At 37.0% G+C, this 20,873-nt stretch overlaps 1 protein-coding gene across 5 annotated transcripts in view; it reads left to right on the top strand.

Moving 5' to 3' along the window:
- Positions 1-345: 345 nt before the first annotated feature.
- LOC106873416 (CUE domain-containing protein 1) overlaps positions 346-20,873 on the top strand; it is a 188,795-nt gene continuing 168,267 nt past the window's right edge. For 3 of the 5 annotated variants that reach the window (XM_052975072.1, XM_052975105.1, XM_052975043.1), the window contains exon 1: positions 355-1,319. The gene's annotated coding sequence lies outside the window, so the exon portion shown is untranslated. Of the gene's footprint in view, positions 1,320-20,873 lie in introns of all 5 variants that reach the window. The other 2 variants (XM_052975153.1, XM_052975179.1) reach the window with 2 other exon arrangements.

Genomic DNA, 20,873 nt, shown 5'->3' with positions numbered 1-20,873 from the left:
GGGGGGGGGGTCCACCAGAATACAAAGTTAATCAAAGGGGTCCATAGATAAAAAATAGTTGAGAACTCCTGGTCTAATGGCTCATTGAAATTGTGACATAGCCGTGTACCTCTATATTGTGAAATGAAATCTATCAGGCTTGACTTTGCCTTTCTTTCTTCTCATTGACTAATTCTGAGAAAGAATTTTGATTGAAACATTCCAGGAAAGAACCTGTTTCCTGCTTGGGCATAGGTAATTCGTTGAACATTTAAATCCTTGTGATTTACATGTTACTGTAGTTTTCAAATTTCCATATTACATGAATTCAAACCGGTTTTCTGTAGGGCTGGAAGTAATTTGGTTATTTTTACAGCTACAAAACTTAGTCTAACTTTAGAAAATGCTTATAGCAAAAGTCTTAATATTTAGGTTCAGATATATCAGTTCAGCAAGCAACAAGTCCTCCTATATAATCTAACATATTGAAATATAGAAATGTAAAGTACTAGATGTGCCCAACAATTTGCCGCAAGATTTTTTTTTAGACCAGATATGGTCGGTTGAATTCGGTACATTCCGTAATGGTCCGTATAAAACATGTCGCTTTATGACGTTTACATTACTTCCGGTTGCTACATAGTCTGGTTTATCGTCTTAACAGTAGAGTGTGGTTTGGATGCTGTACACTTCCCACAGATGTAGGTTAGTGAGTATAAAACTCACTACCAACTACTACTACTATTTCACATCATCAGAAAAAAAAAAAGAGAGAAAGAAAGTTAATTGATGAATAGACAAGGCGGGTGAATGTGCGCCTCTTCTCATCCGAGTTTACCGACCAATGACCATCATCAAGTTTCATTGATTCTACATGAAAACTTCAATCAATCCATTTGTTTGTGTTTTTGTAGCAGAGGCAAGAGATCGTGCCTCGTCACTGGAACAAATTCCCAGATTTAGAAAGCAGAAGCTGCTGTGAAATGTAACTTCTCTCTTTCTAACTTTCGCTCCATCCCTACTTCTCGGCCTCTCTTCTCTCTCTCCTGTTCCACCCATCTCTCTCTCACCCTCTCTAATCCAACTCCTATCTCTCTACTCCTCTCTAGTTCCATCTTTCTCTCTCTCTCTCTGTTCCATCCTTACTTCTCTCTCTCTCTCCCTCTCCTGCTTAACCAAAATTTATCTGACAAGATGTGTATAGTGTTGTAATACTATATTTATGATAGTATATATAGACAGTTCCTATATACACAAATTCACCGAATTTTGGCTACAAGGTTTCTTTTCTACATTTACAAAACTGTCCAAAGAAAAATTTTATCTGGAAACAACATAAGGTAAGAAAATCAATTTGTGTGTGTGTGAGAGTATATATATATATATATATATATATATATATATATATATACTTCAAAAATGAACTAAGTTTTGATTTTAAAAATGTAAACTGTAGTAACATGCATGTGGGTTCTTCTGCCTATATATATATATATATATATATATATATACTTGTTCTTGCATGTGTCCATTTATATAATTTTATTAAAACCATGAATGTCAACAATTTTATTTTGCATTTCTTCAATCTCAGTTCTTCTGCTGATGTTGGTGAGTGAGGAGATGAAGGAATTAAAGAAGGAAGTTTTTCCTCTTTTTTTTTTTTACGGTTCCATTGCCACACTTGAGGTAAAGAATAAGAAAAGTAGACTTAACTAAAACATCAGTTTATAATAGAGTAAAATGTTTCAACAGCTATGCACCATCCCAATTTTGGTCTGATATTTTTCTGTAAAAGACATGATGAGTACAAGGTGGTGGTCACATTGGCCTGGCCGTACATGCTCACTATTCTCTCTCTTTCTCTCTTTCTAACATCGCTGATTACAGCAAAAACATAAGCTTATTTAAAACACTTGTAACAATGGAATTTTTTTAGTCAAATAAGCTGTTTTTACTCTCCCAATACACAAGTACACACACACACACACACATACTATCATGTAATGTAATTAACGTTGACAAACGTGAAACATTTAAATGAGATCTGGAATCAAATTAAAACCATTTGGGAGAAACGAGCCTTTCTGCTAGTTTATTTTCAAAAAAATCTAAGTTTGATGCTATTTTGTTTCCATACATATTTACCGAATTCCATTTAGTTGGAGATTAATTAATGAATGAAATAACAGAATCATTAACTTATTTGTAATGTGTCGAGTGTTTTCATTCTCTCCTCACCACTGAATAAATATATTTATTACTGAAGAATTAGCTGAAGATAAACTATCTTTCCTTCTCATCTGCAACACTTGGTTACCAATTTACATTTAACAAGCACCCTCGGTTTTTCCTTCTTTCTATTCCAATATATATATGTATGGCTATTGTTAGCATTAATCCTCGCTATACTATAAATTCCAACGAATTTAATTTCAAATTCAGGACTGGAAAAAAAAGATATTTAAAAAAATCCTTTTGTTGTTCGAGTAACTTCGTTTTGTCTCATACTCCCACACGAATGTGTGAATGGATGTTATTTGCTACATTTCATTTATCCCATGTGACATAAACAATGTCTGTCTGTTTGTTTGTTTGTTTCTAGTTTGTGCATATAGATCTTTCAGGGCACGTCTGCTGCATACAGCCGTTTGAAACGGTCACACATAGCTGTTGTGCGTGTGTATGTGTATATATATATATATATATATATATATATATATATATATATATATATATATATATATATATATATATATGTATATATGTACATACACACACACACACACACACAGACATATACATATATATATATAATAAATATTGTGTGTGTGTGTATTGTAAACTAATAGGGTTACACGTAGACCTACATTCCCATCTTTCTCTCCCGCCTCGAGGAATTTCACTGTTTGACAGTTGATGGGGGCGGAGGTGCTGTTTGTAGAAAGGGGTTGATGTAAGGATAAAAAAATTTTAAAAAATGTCAAGTTGGCCAAATGTTATAATTCGTACAGTCGTTTATTTTCACCCCCCCCCCCACCGAAACCAACATGTGTGTGTAGAGTTTTTTAAGAACACAAGTTGCAGACATATGTTTGTATTTATTTCCAGCTTGCTTCTCTCTTCGACGCAGCTTGGAATGATGTTGTTGTTTTTGATGGTGATGGTGATGATGATGGTGATAGTGATGATGCGAGGTAGTTAGCTGGTCGTTTGCTCATTCATAGCCAAACCCTGTTAGTAATGTATTATTGTTGTTTCATTATCGATTTATCGATGTAATCGTAAGTCTTCCGTGTTGTAGTGGGATGAACATACCTGTCGAATGTTTAAAAAACAAACAAAAAAAGCTACTGAGCTTCTTTTTTTCATAACTGGGTGCTCTGTTAGTCTTTTTAATATAATAATTATCATCACATATGTCACACGAATCAAATACTTTTATTTCTCTTTTTGAGAAATAATGTTATTTACAATTAGTGTTATGTGATACTCTTGCTATTTACCATCCTTTATTACCCCTTCAAATTAAAACCGGATTAATTAACCAGCATGAACGTTTATTAAGGTTTCCTTTACTGCCATAAACTTAGGAATGTTTTCGTATTTCGTCCACCAGACTTTATTATGTTGCATATTTCATCTTTTTCTTGTGGTTCCCAGAGCCAGTCACTTTGATGTTTGTTCCCAACGCCATTGGCTTCAATGTATTAAATTCATGGTTCGGTGGTGTGTTCGGCGCACATCTATGTGAAGTCGGCTGTCATCTAATTATTAGAAGAATCGGCGGAAAATGGAATATAGACAGAGCAGAGAGAGATTCTTCCTTCCGTTTACTTCACTGTAATATTTGAAATTGCTTCTTTCCTAAGTTAGCATGGTAACTGAGTTAAAAGTGTGAGAGAAGTCTCTCTCTCTCTCACACACACACACACACACATGGATGTATGAAATAAGTCAAATGCTATCTTGATTCCTCTTGGGTAGCAAAAATAAACATTTTTTTTGTACTCATTTCCCAAATTTTTGTTATTGTAAAGGTCATAAATAGTTTTGCCTGTTTTGGAACGAAAGGTTAGGCCGTGACGAAGTTTACAGGAATCAGAGTAAAATGGAAATACCCAAATAATCTACTATCAGAAATAAATCTTGGAATTCGTCGTTTAATTGCAGACCTTATCTGTTAGTAGAGCTATTAACTTCCGTGGGACGTGGTCGAAAATAATTGTTCACACTGAGGAATTTTTTAAGTATGTTTAAGACTTAGTTTTGTGTAACAGTTACAAAATGGTTCAGGATTCATCGTGGTTTATATTCGCGGCGGGAATATTTACAAGCAAAAAAAAGGAATTCTCTTTGACTGTTTTTTTTTTAACTGCTGGATCAGGGAAATAGGGAATTCAATATTTTCGTGTTGATGTTTTATAAGATGTAATAATAGTTTAAAGAAGTTTTTCTCGTCTGAAGAATATTTGTGAAGACTGTCATGAAAGCCCACAGAACTTCGAAACAACCGATTCAGTCGAATTGGCTGTCAAAAATAAAATAAATAACAGCACCCAAAGTTTGAATACGTCCGAAACTGCCCATTTTCTATATCCATTCTTTAAACATTCTTAAAAATCGAATCCTGTTCAATATTTCTTTTACAATTAGATTCCATATAAGAAAGCAATTTGTAAGGAAACATGTAGAAAATTCCAACAGTTTTCAGTCTTACAGAATTAGAAAACAAAATTTAACAGACTAAATTTAAAGGACTTTGTTTTACTCCCCAGTTTAACAATTCGTTGTAAAGATGGTGTAATTAAAAGAAATACCGAGATAAAATGCTAAAAATTCTTTCACTTTTCCGCTGAAAACTTAGTCGTTTTGCAAACGCGATCTTACATTTTGTTCTGTGTTTAACTCTTAATTTTTTTTTAGCTAAACTGAAGGCATTTTCGTTTCTTTTTGTTCATTTTCAATAGACCTTCTGTCTTTGTAGTAGATTTATTTCTAGATTCCACCATGCCAGTCGTTAAACTAAATGCCCCTCACTTAAGGTCTTAATAACCAAGAATATGTACTTCATTTATAGATTAAAAAAAACCCTCAAAACACAACTGAATATAAGCCAACCGTATACATTTCACTGTCACACACACCTACATATGTCTCTGAAACCTACACGTGGCTATTGTGTACACTAGTCGAAACGTTACAAACAGCCTTATCAAAAATTCTATTGACTCGGAGCATGCAAGCTACTAATCATTTTTTCCCTTCTTTTGTGAATGAACATTCATTTCCACATATAGATTTTCCACCCCTTTCCTCTCTTCCTTCACTCCCCATCATTGGTAAAATCGAATTTTCAAGTTCCACAACCGCCTTCACCGTTCTCTCACCCATTCTCCACTCATGAATGTATTGGCATGATTCGTGCTTGTAAAAAATAAACAAAACACACACAAAAAAAACTATGATGATAGATCAACGTATTAGAAATTAGTTCATCTCAATGGAATTAAATTCCATTTCTTTGGTTTTATTTATTATTTCTTTGATATTTGCCCAGTTCGATTTCCTTCCTATCCAACGAATAAGACGTGAAAATATAACAGTTTCTCCTCTCCATCTTTCTGTCCATCTGATCTATTCTTCATCTTCGCTCCCAACACCATCTATTTCTCCTCTCAGACCGACAGTTTCTTTCTTTTCTCACACCCACTCTGCCAATTTCTCAGCCAATTTTTTCTTTTTAAGCTCTCTCTCCTTTTTTCTTCCCGACCTTTCCTTATCTTATCACTGTTTTATCTCCCCCCCCATCCATTCTTTATCTTTTTTATTCCCTTCTACCTTTTTTTTTTTTGAAAGGTACTCGGATGTAGGCACGTATGTTAATGACATACCACCACTCCCATTTAATGAACCTCTCTCTCTGTTCTCTTTCCTTATATCTGTCCATCTCTCTTTCATCTGTCTGTGTCAGTCTCTCTCCTTCTCTCTCTGTCTCTCTTGTAATGTCAGTTATTATTTAGATCTACCAATGGATCTATCAACTGTTGGATTATTCAGCCGGTATCTGTTACGGGTTTTCTATTTGAATTTAGTGAAGTGTAAATCGCATCTGCCGTCTTAATAATGTTTAGCATGTACGTGTGTATGTGTGTACACACACACACACGTGTATGTTGTATTGAGAACAGGATTGTTTTCTAGTGTTATCTTTTCATCTAAGTGTTTTTCACATTTTCCTGAGTTCCTAGCAGTTTGCGAGAAACATTAAAGTTTGTTTCTCGTCTCATCTAGTTGAAAGTCTAGAAGCATGGATAATAAAATAATAATAATAATATCATGTTTTCAATGCAACATATCCAAAATGACAATATGTCCTCCCCCAATAATATATATATATATATATAAATGATTTGTACAAGGAAAAGGTTGACAGGCTGGCGCCTATGACCTCAAATTTTAGGTGCCTCAGCCAGGGTGTACAATACTTTTGTCACCATCACGGGCCTTTTGGTAACGACCTTGTAAGTGAAAAAGCCTAGGGTCTCTTTTCATCTAAATCCGACAATGACTTCGAAGTTTCAGCTTAATCTCCTTTATCTTGCTGTCTGGCGAGGGCAGTTGTTGAAACTCCGAAGTCACTGTCAACTTTTTTATTTATAGACAATAAAATATATACTCAAACGTATTGAGTGATCTTTCAGTAAATGTTTGACTTTTTATGTAACTGTACTTAAAAACAAACACTGTCTATACATATGTGTGTATATTTATGTGTACGTACACACATACACTTTCTCTCTCTCAAACCTGCTTATGTACACTCGCCCAAACGTGCCTCTACAGTACACATAATCTAACAGATGCACTTTCGGAATTTACAAGAGTTGGCATAATGATTCTTATTTAATTGCTTACCCTAGCGATAACTGCGGCAACGAACTAATCAAAGCGGATCAATCACCTATTTTTGGTTTGGTATCCGAATGTTCTTGTAGATCAAGGAAGGTAGTTGTGTACGTTAGTTCTTGAAAAATGAATGAATCTAGAATGTTTTCATTCAGCTTGTTAGAAGAGCCCATTGCTAACACATCAACTGGCAGTTTACGGAGAGAGAGAGCCAACCAACATACTACTTACAACTATGTTATTTGAAGTTTTATCTTCTGTAGTTTTATATCAGAATAGATATCTATAAAAAATTGTTGTTTAGCTCCGAGTCCTTCCTTTTATCAGACCTATCTACGATCAGACATTCCAGCCATGATCATCATGTCTTCTTGTGGTGAGAGGAGTACATTATCCAGGGTAGCTTTGATTGTTTTTGCAAGATGCTAGGGGTGTGATTTGAGGAAGATTTGCTAACTATTTTTAATGACCCAAGCGACCACTTTGAAGCCCTTTGGTTGCTTTGTTTGTGTAAGTAATTTTTCCAGGCTCTATATTTAGGGTACAGGGGTCTATCTTATAATAGTAACCTTTCGAAAATCTTTCAATTAGATCAAAGTAGTCACCTGACTTGCTAGAAATAACTGTCAAATCTTTAAAAGTATGTAACATATATATCCAGAATCACGTAGCCTTGGATACATCTCTTAAAGATGGGATGGTCATGGCGTAAGCATTATTGATTATAGATCTGACCATAGGTTTGCTCAGTCAGACTTAATACAGCGCTAACTTTGATTATAAGCCTGTTCAGTCATGGCAGACATTGATCGTTAGTCTTTTCAATCAGGGCTAACTTTGATCACAAACGTACTCAGTCAGGGTTAATATGAGCGGGATGCCGTCATTACCGAGGCAGCAAGGGAGCCGCTATGTGGTCATTTGGCCTGCTAAAAATAGCAGTTGAATCTTCCTTATGATCACACTATCATCTATAAAAGAAACCGAAAGAACAAATTTACAATGTAGTTTTGGATATGTAAAAGACGTGATCAACAGGGCTGGGATGTCTTCTTCATAGGTTTCTCCCTCATTAGGTTTAACTTAGGGCCATTTTGATTTGCCGAGCCAAAGTTTGTTCCGTCAGATGTAACAGAATTACGCCCAGTCGTTACGTAAGATTGTGTGGGATGTAGGCGCAGACGTGGATGTGTAGTAAGAAGCTTGCTTCTTAACCACATGGTTCTGAGTTCAGTCCTACTGTGTGGCACCTTGGGCAAGCGATTTCTACTATAGCCTCGGTCCGATCAAAGCCTTCTGAGTGGATTTGCTAGACGGAAACTGAAAGTCCGTCGTGTGTGCGTATTTGTCTGACTCCCAACACTGCTTGATAACCGGTGTTGGTATGTTTACGTCCCTGTAACTTAACGATCCTAACCCTAACCCTGTCCCTAACCCTAACCCACGTGTGCAAATGAATACGCGTTTAGGGTTAGGGTTAGGATCGACCACTCACGACTAGCTAGCGCGGACGCGCGACTGTGCAACTGCGCGTTCGGGACCGTGCTGCTTTAGTAGTACCAATAAGTACTAGGGTCAATCTATTCAACTAAGATTTATCCAAGGCGGTGGTGCCCCAGCATGGCCGCAGACTGATGCCTGAAACAAGTAAAAGGTAGATTGTTTTAACGAGTAATTTATGTATTGGTGTTTTCCTTTTTGTCTCGATGTCTTTAAAAACGTTGGGGATGGTCATATTGCCAGTTTAGCCAATATTTGAGATAAAATGGATTCTATTTGGCAGAATTAGAGACCCTGAAATTCCGTCTCCTCCAATACCTATGAATGTGAGGCAATGAATGACACCACGTGTGTGTGTGTGTTTATTTATTTGAGGAATTGTGTTTGTTGGAATAATTGTTAAGATCCATCGTCTACCACACTTGACGAGATAAATGCAGTTGAAACAGCGACCATCTATCTCCCCTTGCTGTCCCTTACCAGGACACAGTTATACACAGTTGAAGCAACATATGGTCTCTTATTGTTTTGTGGAACAATTAGAAATGTTCTTTTAGTCAGATGACTAAGTTTGTCGTGAAGTAACTTTTTATCTCGCTTGTAAATTAATACAAATAATTATCAAAGTGGATGTTCTTCGTGATTGAAAAGTGGAGATCGTATTTGAAGTAATTAAGATTGCTATATTTATTTAAGACTTATTTTCTCTGTACCATTTTCCAAGAACGTCGCTGGCTATTGTAGAAAGAGGGCTCAGCAAATGAAATTCTCTTAAATCTTTAAATTTCTCTTTTGTTAAAGAAAATATTCTCTGAAATGGGACACTAGATGTTAAAAGCCTTCATCGTTAGATTGTAACTCTAGAAGGTTGGGATAGATCCGGGTAGAAAAATAAATGTGGACAAGTTTAGTGTTGATAAGAACCAACTCTGGAGTACATGATGGAGATGAACGACGTCTGGACTTGTCACCTGGTTGACTTGGAACGACAGGAGTTTTCGCCCCTGGTGACTGCAGTTGAGGTGGGGAAATTCGCGTGTGTAGAATTGGAAGCAAAACAAACAACCAATGTGTGCTATTTACAGAACTCTGTTGGCGGGTAGGAGGATTCTGCTCAGTTAGTAGAGAGATCCTATTGGCAAGGGACCAGAAGGTTCAGTTGCAAAGTGGGAAGCCAGACATAATAAGCCGCACAGTGCACGAAAACATCCTTTACGTTCCTATTGGTCGTCCTGTATGCGTTTAGGTGGTGGGTAAACATGGTGGTGATGGTGGTGGTGGAGCACAGTTTCTTTCTGGTGATATTGTAGGCAGTGTTCGTCGTATCTACAGTTACAGTGTAGACGTTGGGTGGCAGGGATTTTCGGTTAGTGTTAGGTGTGTGTGTGGAGGGATATACGTAGGCGGATGGCGTCAGTGAGATATTAAACTGTTTCGGATGGATCAAAGGTGAAACGCTTGCTAGCAAGAGCAGTGAGCATACATGCAACTTGGCGGTATTTCTGCTCTGTTGAGAAACGCGAGTTGGTGGGGGTCAGGGGATCAGTCGTTGATGGTAAAACGATGCTGGGTGACTTTGTAGTGATTAGACACTGATCAACAATCTGATGGAAGCAGCTGGTATTTAATAACCCTTTAATTATTTCTAACACACACACACACACACACACACACACGTGTGTGTGTGTGTGTACCGACGGAAATATAACGTCTATTCATTTATCGTATATCCTTTTGGTCATTTCGCACATTGAACTGTGGCCATGCTGGGGCACTCCTTGTACTTGATTAATTATTATTTCACACTTGATTCTAAAATAACTTTTGAAATACAGACATGGTAAATTTAAATCTGGTTTTCCCTCCCCTCTAGGGGCACAAGTCTTTCGTCGCATTATTATTGCTTTCAAATGAACTTTCTGTGATTAGTTTAGCAAAAAAAAGTTTTAAATCTCACAGCCTTTTCAATTAAAAAGGCTTACCGTCGTCTGTATGAAGATTAAATGCTTTTGGCATCGGATAAGTTGCTTTACTTAAACTTGCCTGAGCGGGATGAAGAACTGGTGGGTCGTGAGAATGTGTGTGTGTTTTTAGGGGGGCTCTGGTGACCACCGCCCTACCATTCATTGTAAGTTTTTTTTTTCATTCAACAGCGGTTTCCAGGAATTTCAGAATGATGTCGTGGGTGTAGCTTTGCTGTCATGTTGTAGGGTAATCTACGCCTGTTACTGGCTTCCTTACTCCAGCTTATTTACGTAAAACTTCTCTTTGACGTACATTCAGTTCTAACCAATGTTTTTTGCTCTTGAAAATCTGAAGACTTGCTTGATGAAGGATGAATTCACAGCCGGAAGTTATTCTTAGTGCAATAGTACTTTTTTTTATTGTTATTATTGTTCTGACTATTATTAGATTAAACGCGAAAGCACTAATAGAGTTGTATTTCTGGATATATCTTAAATATATTTCGAATTCAGCGTTTTCTTAATCTTTTCTTTAGCCAATTCTATTAGCCTCTGAGATTAGATTAACCACAAATATATTACCTGTTCATCAATAGTTTCTCTCCTCATTAGAAACAAGAGGAAAACAGTGAAATTAGATTGGATGTTTTTGCTGTAGGTAAAATATATCAATTGACTCCGAATTCAACAGCAAGTCGCATAACATAGCCGTTGTCTTTAATTGTGTATGAACATGGACGTTTTCCCCACACAAACACGTATGGAGTGTTCGATTTATACAAAACCTGTATATTGTGTCTGTGAAATGGGGAACCATGTGATGATGATAAACAGTTTAAAGTAGGAATTTAATCTGGGTTACCTTAGTTTGCTGTAAACTTCAATGACGAACGGGACCAGTTGTATAAGTTTTAGGAGAGATTGTGACCGTTTTATGGATCTAATTTGTAATTAGAAACATGATTTAATTATAAAATGCTTATTGTTGTTGTGATCTAGAAGGTTAATTTTGATCAAAGTAGATTTATAGCATACAGGCAAGTAGACGTTCTCAAACGATGGTGAACACACACACACACACACACACACACACACACACACACACACACACACACACACACACACACACACACACATATACACGATGGGCTTCTTTTCAGTTTCCGTCTATCAAATTCACTCACAAGGCTTTGGGTGCCACGTGATGGGACTGAACCCGGAACCATGTTCTCAACCATTTTAAAAATTTATTTATGGACCACTTTGATTGCTATTTTATTCTGGTGCCCCCCCCCCAATCTCGGTTGAAAACCATTGATTTAGAAAGATACTCGTAAAATTAAGAAACCACACCTGGAGCCATTCAAGGAGTTTCGGCATGCTAGAAATAACTAACAAAATTTTGCTCATATCACATTTTCGCCGTCTTGGAAAACGATAGGATACATTGTTCTAGATACTGAAACATCTATAATCATAGGTCTACCCTCTCAAGGCTGACCTGGGGCTAAAACAGCAACAGCAAATTAAACACAATCGCGCGCACACCCAGACAGACACAACAACGAAGATGTTAGTCCTTTGTGATTAATTACAGATGTACGTCTTCATTGAACCTCCTACACGGCGTGGAGAACTGGTTCAGTGCGACTAAATATAAATCCATCTGTTTGCTTGTTAATTAGATCAGATTGAGATGTCCTTGAAAATCGTGGTGTCTAAGATTTCTGTTTAATTCTGTGCTGGACAAACAAACAAACGGTCTGTAATGAAGAGACGATAGAACTATGTTGGCGATGGACTTCACTTGCGAGGTGTTTGTTGTACATCGTGATTGCGTGGAGTAGGAAGGATTTGTTGCAGAAGATAATCTAATGATTAAATTTTCCGTGGCTTTTATCTTGTTTCAGTCATTAAGACTGCAGCCATGCTGGGGCATCTCCTTGAAGAATTTTTTAGTCGAATGAATCGACCCCATTACTTTCTTTTTTTTTTTTAAACTTGGTACTCTCTCTATCGCCTCCTTTTGCCGAACCGCTAGGTTACAGTGACGTAAACACCAACACCGGTTGTCAAGCAGTGGTCTCTCTCTCTCTCTCTCTCTCTCTCTCTCTCTCTCTCTCTCTCTCTCTCTCTCTCTCTCTCTCTCACACACACTTATGACGGGCTTCTTTCAGTTTCTTACTTCTTTATTGCCCACAAGGGGCTAAACATAGAGGGGACAAACAAGGACAGACAGAGGGATTAAGTCGAATCAGTGCGTAACTGGTAAGCATTTCGCCCGGCGTGCTAACGTTTCTGCCTACCAAATCCACTCACAAGGCTTTGTCCGACCCGAGGCTATAGTGGAAGGCACTTGCTCAATGTGTCACGCAGTGGGACTGAACCGGGAACTGCGTGGTTGGGAAGCAAGTTTCTTGCCGCAACAGCCATACCTGACTATCCTGGCGATGGACTTCACTTACGAAGTGTTTGTTGTACGTCAGGAGTCCGTGGGAGATTTGTTACTGAAGATAATGTAATGATTATATTTTCTGTATATATGATGTTACGTAATAGTTCTGTGTAAGGCGCGCAGACATGGCTATGTAGTTAAGAAGTTCGCCTGTTAACCACTTTGCTTCGGGTTCAGTTTCACTTCGTGGTACCTTGGACAAATTTCTTCAACTACAGCTCCAGGCCGATCAACACCCTGTGGATAAATTTGTGAATTTTGGAAGCGGAAACTGTACAGAAGCTCGTCCCGCGTACGTCGATATGTGTATGATATATAATATTTGGGCGAAGGTAAAGCATACGTACACCCGATGGTTAGGATTCGGGTTTTTGTTACGCCGAAAACCGGTGGTGTTCGTATTCTTGACCTCCGCCAATATTTGTGTGTTTTTATATGTATACGTGTGTGCACGCATGCATCTTTCGGTTTATCTTGCACCGTTTGACAACTGTGTTGGTTTGTTTATGTTCCGATAACTTGGCAGTTAGGTTAAAAGAGACTTCACTAGTGGGGTCATTAGCCAAAACCTTTCAATATGGTGCTTCAGCACAGCTGGAGTCAAATGACTGCAACGAGTAGAAGGGAAAAGAAATGTATGTTTTTCTGTATGTGTTGTTTGTACATGTGTGTGTGTGTGTGAGAGAGAGAGAGAGAGAGAGAGAGAGAGAGAGGTCCCCCAATTAAAGTATGACACCGATTTGTTTCGTTTTCGGTTTATCATTACATACAACTGATGCGGAATTTATATATATTTTTTGTTTGCCATAATAAAATTAACATTAAAAAATATAAATAAATTAAATCCCCCCCAAAAAACCCATAGAAATAACAGCTGCTGTGAGGGTTTTTATTTAACTTTTATGTATTTTTGAATTTATTCATTGTACATATACAATTAGTAAATTCAAACTTTTTTTTTATAGATTTCATCGGTTTCAAAATTAAGTACTTTGTGTGTGTGTGCATATTGAAGATTTAACTGTAAGCATTACTATATTCCTCTTCTGTGGCAACTCTGAGTTTTAGTGAGAGTACAAGATTCCTAGTGCCACCTGGAGAACCCACCCTAATGATCTGCTAGAAATATCAGCCACATCTTCCTAATATCACGCATTATCATCTCAAGAACATGGAAGAAACCTGTTGGTTGATGTAGTTTTGGTTACATTATGCTCATGAAAAGAAAGATGGGACAGTCATGGCTGGGATATATCTTTGATCATAAGTCTGCCCAATGTGGGCTGAATTGAGGGGAAACAACAAAAGTACTTGTTAGAAGTAGCAGCCAATAGTGCCCTGAAATTGCACTCTGTTTTTAAAAAAGTAATTGTATATACATTGTATGAGGTCTTCCTGGGTATACTGTCTAAATAAATCGTTGCTATTATGCTAAACTGTCGTTTGGCCAAATGCGTTTTTTTTTTTTTCCCAATATTTGATTTTGCTTACAATAGCCGGTTCTATCATATCTCCAGCTGTTTCAGATGAAAATTGTCAAAGTGTAGTATAAGGGTTTAGCATTTTTCAAAAGTGTAGTAAGTCCCACATACAACAGTTTTTCAAAAATATTTCTGACTGAAAATATCATACATGCAAGGAGTTACGATTTTATGCACCCAACAAAGTATTATTGTTAGGATGAAACTGTTGCTAATGTAAACAGAAATGGAATGGTGAAACTATTTTTCCATTTTCTGAAAAAAGCAACGTTTTGGACTTACAACACTTTTGCATTAATGGCAACAAAATGATTGTATGGTTAGGGTTGGAATGCCTTTGATTGTAGTTCTACATGATTCAGTGCTGACTTGGGATTAAGCAGTATCAACAACAATAATAATCCATCTCAGATTACCAAAGAAATGCAAGAGTGGAGTATCTCACATAAAAGGATGACTGTTGTCACTTTGGTGAGCCAAATATATAAAGATGTACTATTTTCCATGAAATGCTGCTATCATATCCATTGGAGCAATGTGACAGCAAAATTTACAGTTGTCTAATTTGGTACCAACCTGCCTGATATTGCCCCTGGTTTTATGATACAAACTTCCTGTTTCAAAGTGATCTAAATTTCATCAGAATTTCATATGTTCCGAATATCAGCTTAATATGAAAACAATTATTTTAATGAATTTTTCATTATTTTGAAAATGAATTGAAGTGAAGGCCATGTAGTTCAACAGAAATATGGTAGCAAATGGGTTAAAGAACTTCTTTCACCTCATTACAAAATCAAGCATCCTTGTAGCAGAATCCTCAGAGCAGGGGACAAATTGTGTAGCATTTTTGTATCCTTTTTTGTTGATTTGAAAGTTGAGGCCAACTTTACGTTTCTCCCTTTTGGGGTTGAAAATTAAAGCATTCATTATGTACTGAGATTGTAATCTACTATTCCCTTATTCCAAATTCAATGTCTTGTGCTTATATTAAAAATCAATTGTTCACTGAGGTGAGTGAAGTTTGTTACTGTGTGACACCTTGGGCAAGTGTTTCTACTATAGTCTCTGACTGACCAAAGCCTTGTGAGTGGATTCAGTTTATGAAACTAAAAGAAATCAATGTGTGTATGTCTTTGTGTCTGTTTGTTCCCCGCCACTACTTGATAACAAATGTTGTAACTTAGCATTTTGGCAAAAAGAGACTGATTGAATAAGTACCAGGCTTTAAAAACAAAAGTACTGGGGTTGACTAAGAAATTCTTAAAGGCAGTGCCCCAGCAAGGCCAGTCTAATGACCTTATTTGATTTAAATTAAACCAGTTGATAGTAACCTACATGAGGCCTCTTTTGGTTTTAGGATACAAATTTTTTGTTTTAAGGTGTTTTAAGTTAAAACTTTCAAAGTTTTGTGTTATTTTATGTTGCAAACATTGCTCAAAAATGGTTCTGATTTAGGCACAAGGCCAGCAATGTTGAGGGTTGATACCAACAATGCCAGTACTAGACTGGTACTTTATTTTATCAACTCTGAAAAGATGAAAGACAAAAATGACGTCAGTAGGATTTGAACTCAAAACAAAGAGTTGGAAGAAATGCTGATTAGCATTTTGTTAATGGCAGTTATTTTATTTAATCCTTTATTTTCATAACCCATAAAGCGCTGGGATTTGCACTTACATAGCATGGACTGCAGAGCAGATTTTATGAAAATGAGATTACTATGCAAAAAGAAAAAGAAAAATGTGGTTGAAATATCTTCTTAGTATATAATGGTGGGAAGTTTTACATCTTCTGAAAAGTCATTAGTGACATTAGATCCCAACAAATGCTCATAAATTAATTGCACCTATCTGGGCCACGATCGTGGCCTGTTGACCTGTGCCTGACAGCCACGATCGTGGCCTGACGTGCTTTATGTGTTAACTGAAGTGAAGGCAGTATTTTTCAGTAGAAATATGGCAGCACAAAGAATAAAGCTTGGCCTTCGTAACTGAAAGTATTTCTGATGTCTGCAACCTGCAGACCATCCAATTGATACTCTGTTATGTTCTGTTTTTCACTTCAGTGTAGAATACAGTTGAGTGTTGTGGTTGGAAGAGTCATTGAGTAAAATCACCAGCTCCAGGAAGCTTTTCCGACCGATTGAACTCTTGCAGAATTAATAGAGTCGGGAAAGTAAAACTTTCTACTGTCAAGGTATCTTCGTAAATTCAATTAAAAGAGAGACTGTTTTGTTTAACAACATCATAGGAAGCCTGAGGAGAAAAATAAAAAGGCAGTTGGATTGTATAATTAGTATAATTAGTAAGTCGTTAACTGATGTTACTGCCGGTAGTTTTGTAGTTAACAAAGGATTAGTGCTGTTTTGTTCATTATTGATATAGTAAGTGTACGTTCCCACCTCCCCGAGTTGAAAGAAAGAATTGCCATCTTGTTAACTGCTTTGGTAAAAGGGTTCTTTCAAAAAAAAAAAAAAAAATTTTTAATATATTCATATAGTGAATACAGTTAGTCATATGTTTCGTCTCTTTCCTGTTAGCTGTCTTCTCTTTGTTGTAATGCTTGGGGGTAAAAAAAAAAAAAAAAATCTATTTCGGACTACATGGTAATCCTTGGTCGTATTTATGTTTAGATTTGTTAAAACATGAAATGTATTCTCAAATTTCAAGATTGCACATAATTCATATCACTCAGCCAAACATATTTCCATGTACCTCTCATCCCATAAATTCTAAAAGTGAAAACACTCGTTGACTAATTAGTTTAGCTCTTAAAACTCTGTAGTGCTTTTGTCATTGTTGCCATTTAACATACATTTTTCCATGCTACTTGAGGCAGATTTTATCAGCCAGATGCTCTTCATGTCACCAACCCTCATCTGGTTTTCAAACCAAGTAATATTTCCCATGGCCAGACATGTAAGAAGATTGTTAGACAACAGAAGCCTGGAAACGAACAACGTCACTTGTATAATGGTGATGTAATCGTGATGGCACCTGTGCCCAGCATCGCCTTCCTGTAAAGATATTTGAGCGAGATCGTTACCAGTGCCGCTGGACTGGCTCCCGTGCAGGTGGCACGTAAAATACACCATTTTGAACGTAGCCGTTGCCAGTACCACCTGACTGGCCTTCATGCTGGTGGCACGTAAAAGCACCCACTACACTCTCGGAGTGGTTGGCGTTAGGAAGGGCATCCAGCTGTAGAAACTCTGCCAAATCAGATTGGAGCCTGGTGCAGCCATCTGGTTCGCCAGTCCTCAGTCAAATTGTCCAACTCATGCTAGCATGGAAAGCGGATGTTAAACGATGATGATGATGTTCATATAGCCACCACATAATTCCAAGATAAGGTGCACACACACACTGAGATTCCTTCAGTTTATGTTTCCTAAATCCACTCACAAGATTTTGGTCAATGCAGAGCTTTGATAGAAGACACCATGCCACAGGACTGAACCTGAAACCATATGGTCGAGAAGTAAGCTTCTTAACTACACATCTATGCCTCTATATAAATTTCCCATTTTTCTCAGAATCTAGAGATTTCGATGCAATGCACATAATCCAGTAGAAAAACCATCAAAATATAACTATTGCATGAATTTAGTTGGAGTCTGTTGATATGATATAATGATTATTGGTCTACATTGTGAATATAGTTTCCAAGTGTTGATAGTTACCTGTTGTCATGTCACTTTCACCTGCCCAGTTATGTTGAATACAGGTAAGTTGATTACACACACAAGTATTTTCACATATATTTTGTGTTCCGGTGAGCTTTGTAACCTAGAAGTTGCACAACTATTAGGAAAAGTATTCCGAGATATGTCTTCATCTCCTTCATTTAGAAGTTTTCTAACATCTGTATCACTAACAAATTAGTGTTTAAAAATCTTAACCATTCACTGATAAGCACATCAATGTGTTTGATCAACTATAGTGATGATCAATTATGTGATAACTCCTGGTTAGAATCCATAGATCACTTAGATGTGTGTTTACATTCTTGTAACTTAGAAGTTTGGCAAAAGGGAGCCAATAGAATGTGTCAGGCTTTAAAAATAAGTACTGAGGCTGGTTCATTCGACAAGAAAGTCTTCAAGGTGTTGCCCCAGCATGGCTGCAGTCTAATGAAAAAAGCCAGTTAAAGGTAAACAAAAGTAGTGTATTTCGACAGAAATTCAGTAACAAAAGGGTTAAAAGACATTCCCAAACCTAAAGTTCTAAAATATTGAGGTGAATGAGTGGGTGAAAATAGGACTTTGGTGCATACCCACTCGTTGACTAGTTTAGGATAATTTAAGAAAAGCAGCAGCAGTAGATTAATAAAGCTATTAATGGTAATTAAAATATTTTGTTTCAGACGTCTTGCTGACAAATAAAACTTAAAAGGAAATATTCCCTTAACCTATTTTTCCCAAAATGGGTTTCAGAACTGGAGGATTTGTGACCATGTGACATTTTGCAGAGGATAAAATTAATCTAAGTTTTCACTTGGTAAATTATTGTTTGTCCCTCTTGGCCTCTTTCCTTCCCTCTGACACTGGTTCTTATTTTATGTATCAACATGACTCAAAATCTGAGGTCACTAAGGCAGCTATTAATTTGTCTTGCTACCATATTTATTGTAACAGTGAAATAGCTTAAAAAATATTTTAAAATTAATTAAACGTCTTTATTACTAATTGAAGTTCTCAATTACTAGAACCTTTCTTACACCAGTTCTATGTGTTTCATCATTCTCTTTCTCTTTATCATCATCATCATCAGTCTCCTTTTCATACTCATCATCATCACTGTTTAATGTCCGCTTTCCATGCTGGCATGGGTGGAACAGTTTAACAAGAGCTGACCAGGCAGAAGCCTGCACCAGACTGCTGTGATTGTTTTGGCAGGATTTTTACAGCTGGATGCCCTTCCTAACACCAGCCACTCAGCTGAGTGGACTTAGTGCTTTTTATGTGGCACAAGCACAGGTGAGGTCAGTTTTGGCAAGGTTTTTACAGCTGGATACCCTTCCAAATGCCAATCACTTTACAGTGTGGACTGGATGCTTTGTAATTGGCACCAGCACTGACAGGGTTACCAAGTACTTTTCAGGACAAAAAAAATCTTTTGAGAAGGGAGGAGGCATTGGAGGAGGTGATCTTGTGTCAGATGATGAAAGGTTATAGTGTGACAGAGAGACAGACTCTTCCTTGTTATTTTTCAAGTAAGTCACTGGGGTTTGGATTCAGTACTTAAAGTGCAAGAACAAATACAGCAGCAACATTTGGTCTCCTATTCTTTAAGTTGTTCTAGTCCAGTGATTCTCTATCATTTTTTGCCTATCGGCCCCTCTGCTGCCCGCTGCCATAGCCATTCAATGTTAAATAAAAATCCCATGTTTATAATTAAATATTATTAGGAATTGTATAAAAAATTAAAATCTTCTGTGTATGATAGAAGTCCAACCAATTTATTGCAGATAAATTTTAACAACAAAACCTTATATGGACCCCCAAAAGGCCATATGAACCCTAGATGAGGACCACTGCTCTAGTCCATTACCCTGCATTAACACTCTTTTTAACTGACTCTGAAAGGACAAAAAGCAAATTTGACCCCAGTGTGCTTTGAACTCGGAGTACTGAGTATCGTATCAAATACTCACACCAGCATTTTTCTCTGACACTGTAATGTTTGTACCAATTTCAAAATAGATGACTCACCATTGTATACTAAGTTTCTTCAATGACCTTTTATTTGTATTAAGTACTATGGTGGTTAAGTTAGTTATTTTTAAAATGTTTAATTATCTCTGAATTAGTTGATTCAAGTTTAATTAATGACGGGTTTATTCTTTTAAAACTTGGAAAACTTTTATGAAAATTTTCGACAGATGAGGCACAGCCATGGCTGTGTGGCTAAGAGCTCACTTTGCAGCCATATGATTTTGGGTTCAATCCCACTGTGTGCAACATCTTGGGCAGGTGTCTTCTGCTATCACCTTAGGTCTACCAATGTCTTGTGAGTGAATTTGGTAGATGGAAACTGTGTGGAAGCCTGCTGTGTGTGTTTGTGTTTACCCCATCACTGCTTGACAACTGGTGTTGGTTTGTTTACTTCCCTTTAACTTAGTCTTTTAACAGAAGAGCTAGAATAAATACCGGACTTATAAGTACTGGGATTGATTTGTTTGGGGTTGACTAAACCGTTCAAGGCAGTGCCCCAACATGGCTGCAGTCCAATGACTGAAACAAGTAAAAGATGAAATAAGGCCTCTAGCTTTATTTCGCAATGCAACAAGCGTTGGCTCCTAATTTTTAGAATAAGTACCCATCTTAAAACCATTTTTATCTTGATGGCTATTGACATTTTTGTAGAAATTGCCCTAGAAATTTGTCATAGAAATAAATATATATATATGGGAGAATTTACGAAAAAAACAACAGACGAGGACAGATGGTGTAAACAACAAATGGATGTATTAGTTTAACACTCGGGAATAGAGAAAGTCTTTAACATTTCGAGCTACGCTCTTCAACTGAAAGGAACACAGAAAGAAATAAGGAGAGAAACAAGGAGAAAAAAAATTTAA

Source organism: Octopus bimaculoides, chromosome 1 (assembly GCF_001194135.2).
Source record: "Octopus bimaculoides isolate UCB-OBI-ISO-001 chromosome 1, ASM119413v2, whole genome shotgun sequence".
NCBI classification, from domain to species: domain Eukaryota; kingdom Metazoa; phylum Mollusca; class Cephalopoda; order Octopoda; family Octopodidae; genus Octopus; species Octopus bimaculoides.
This window is presented reverse-complemented; position numbering and strand designations above follow the sequence as displayed.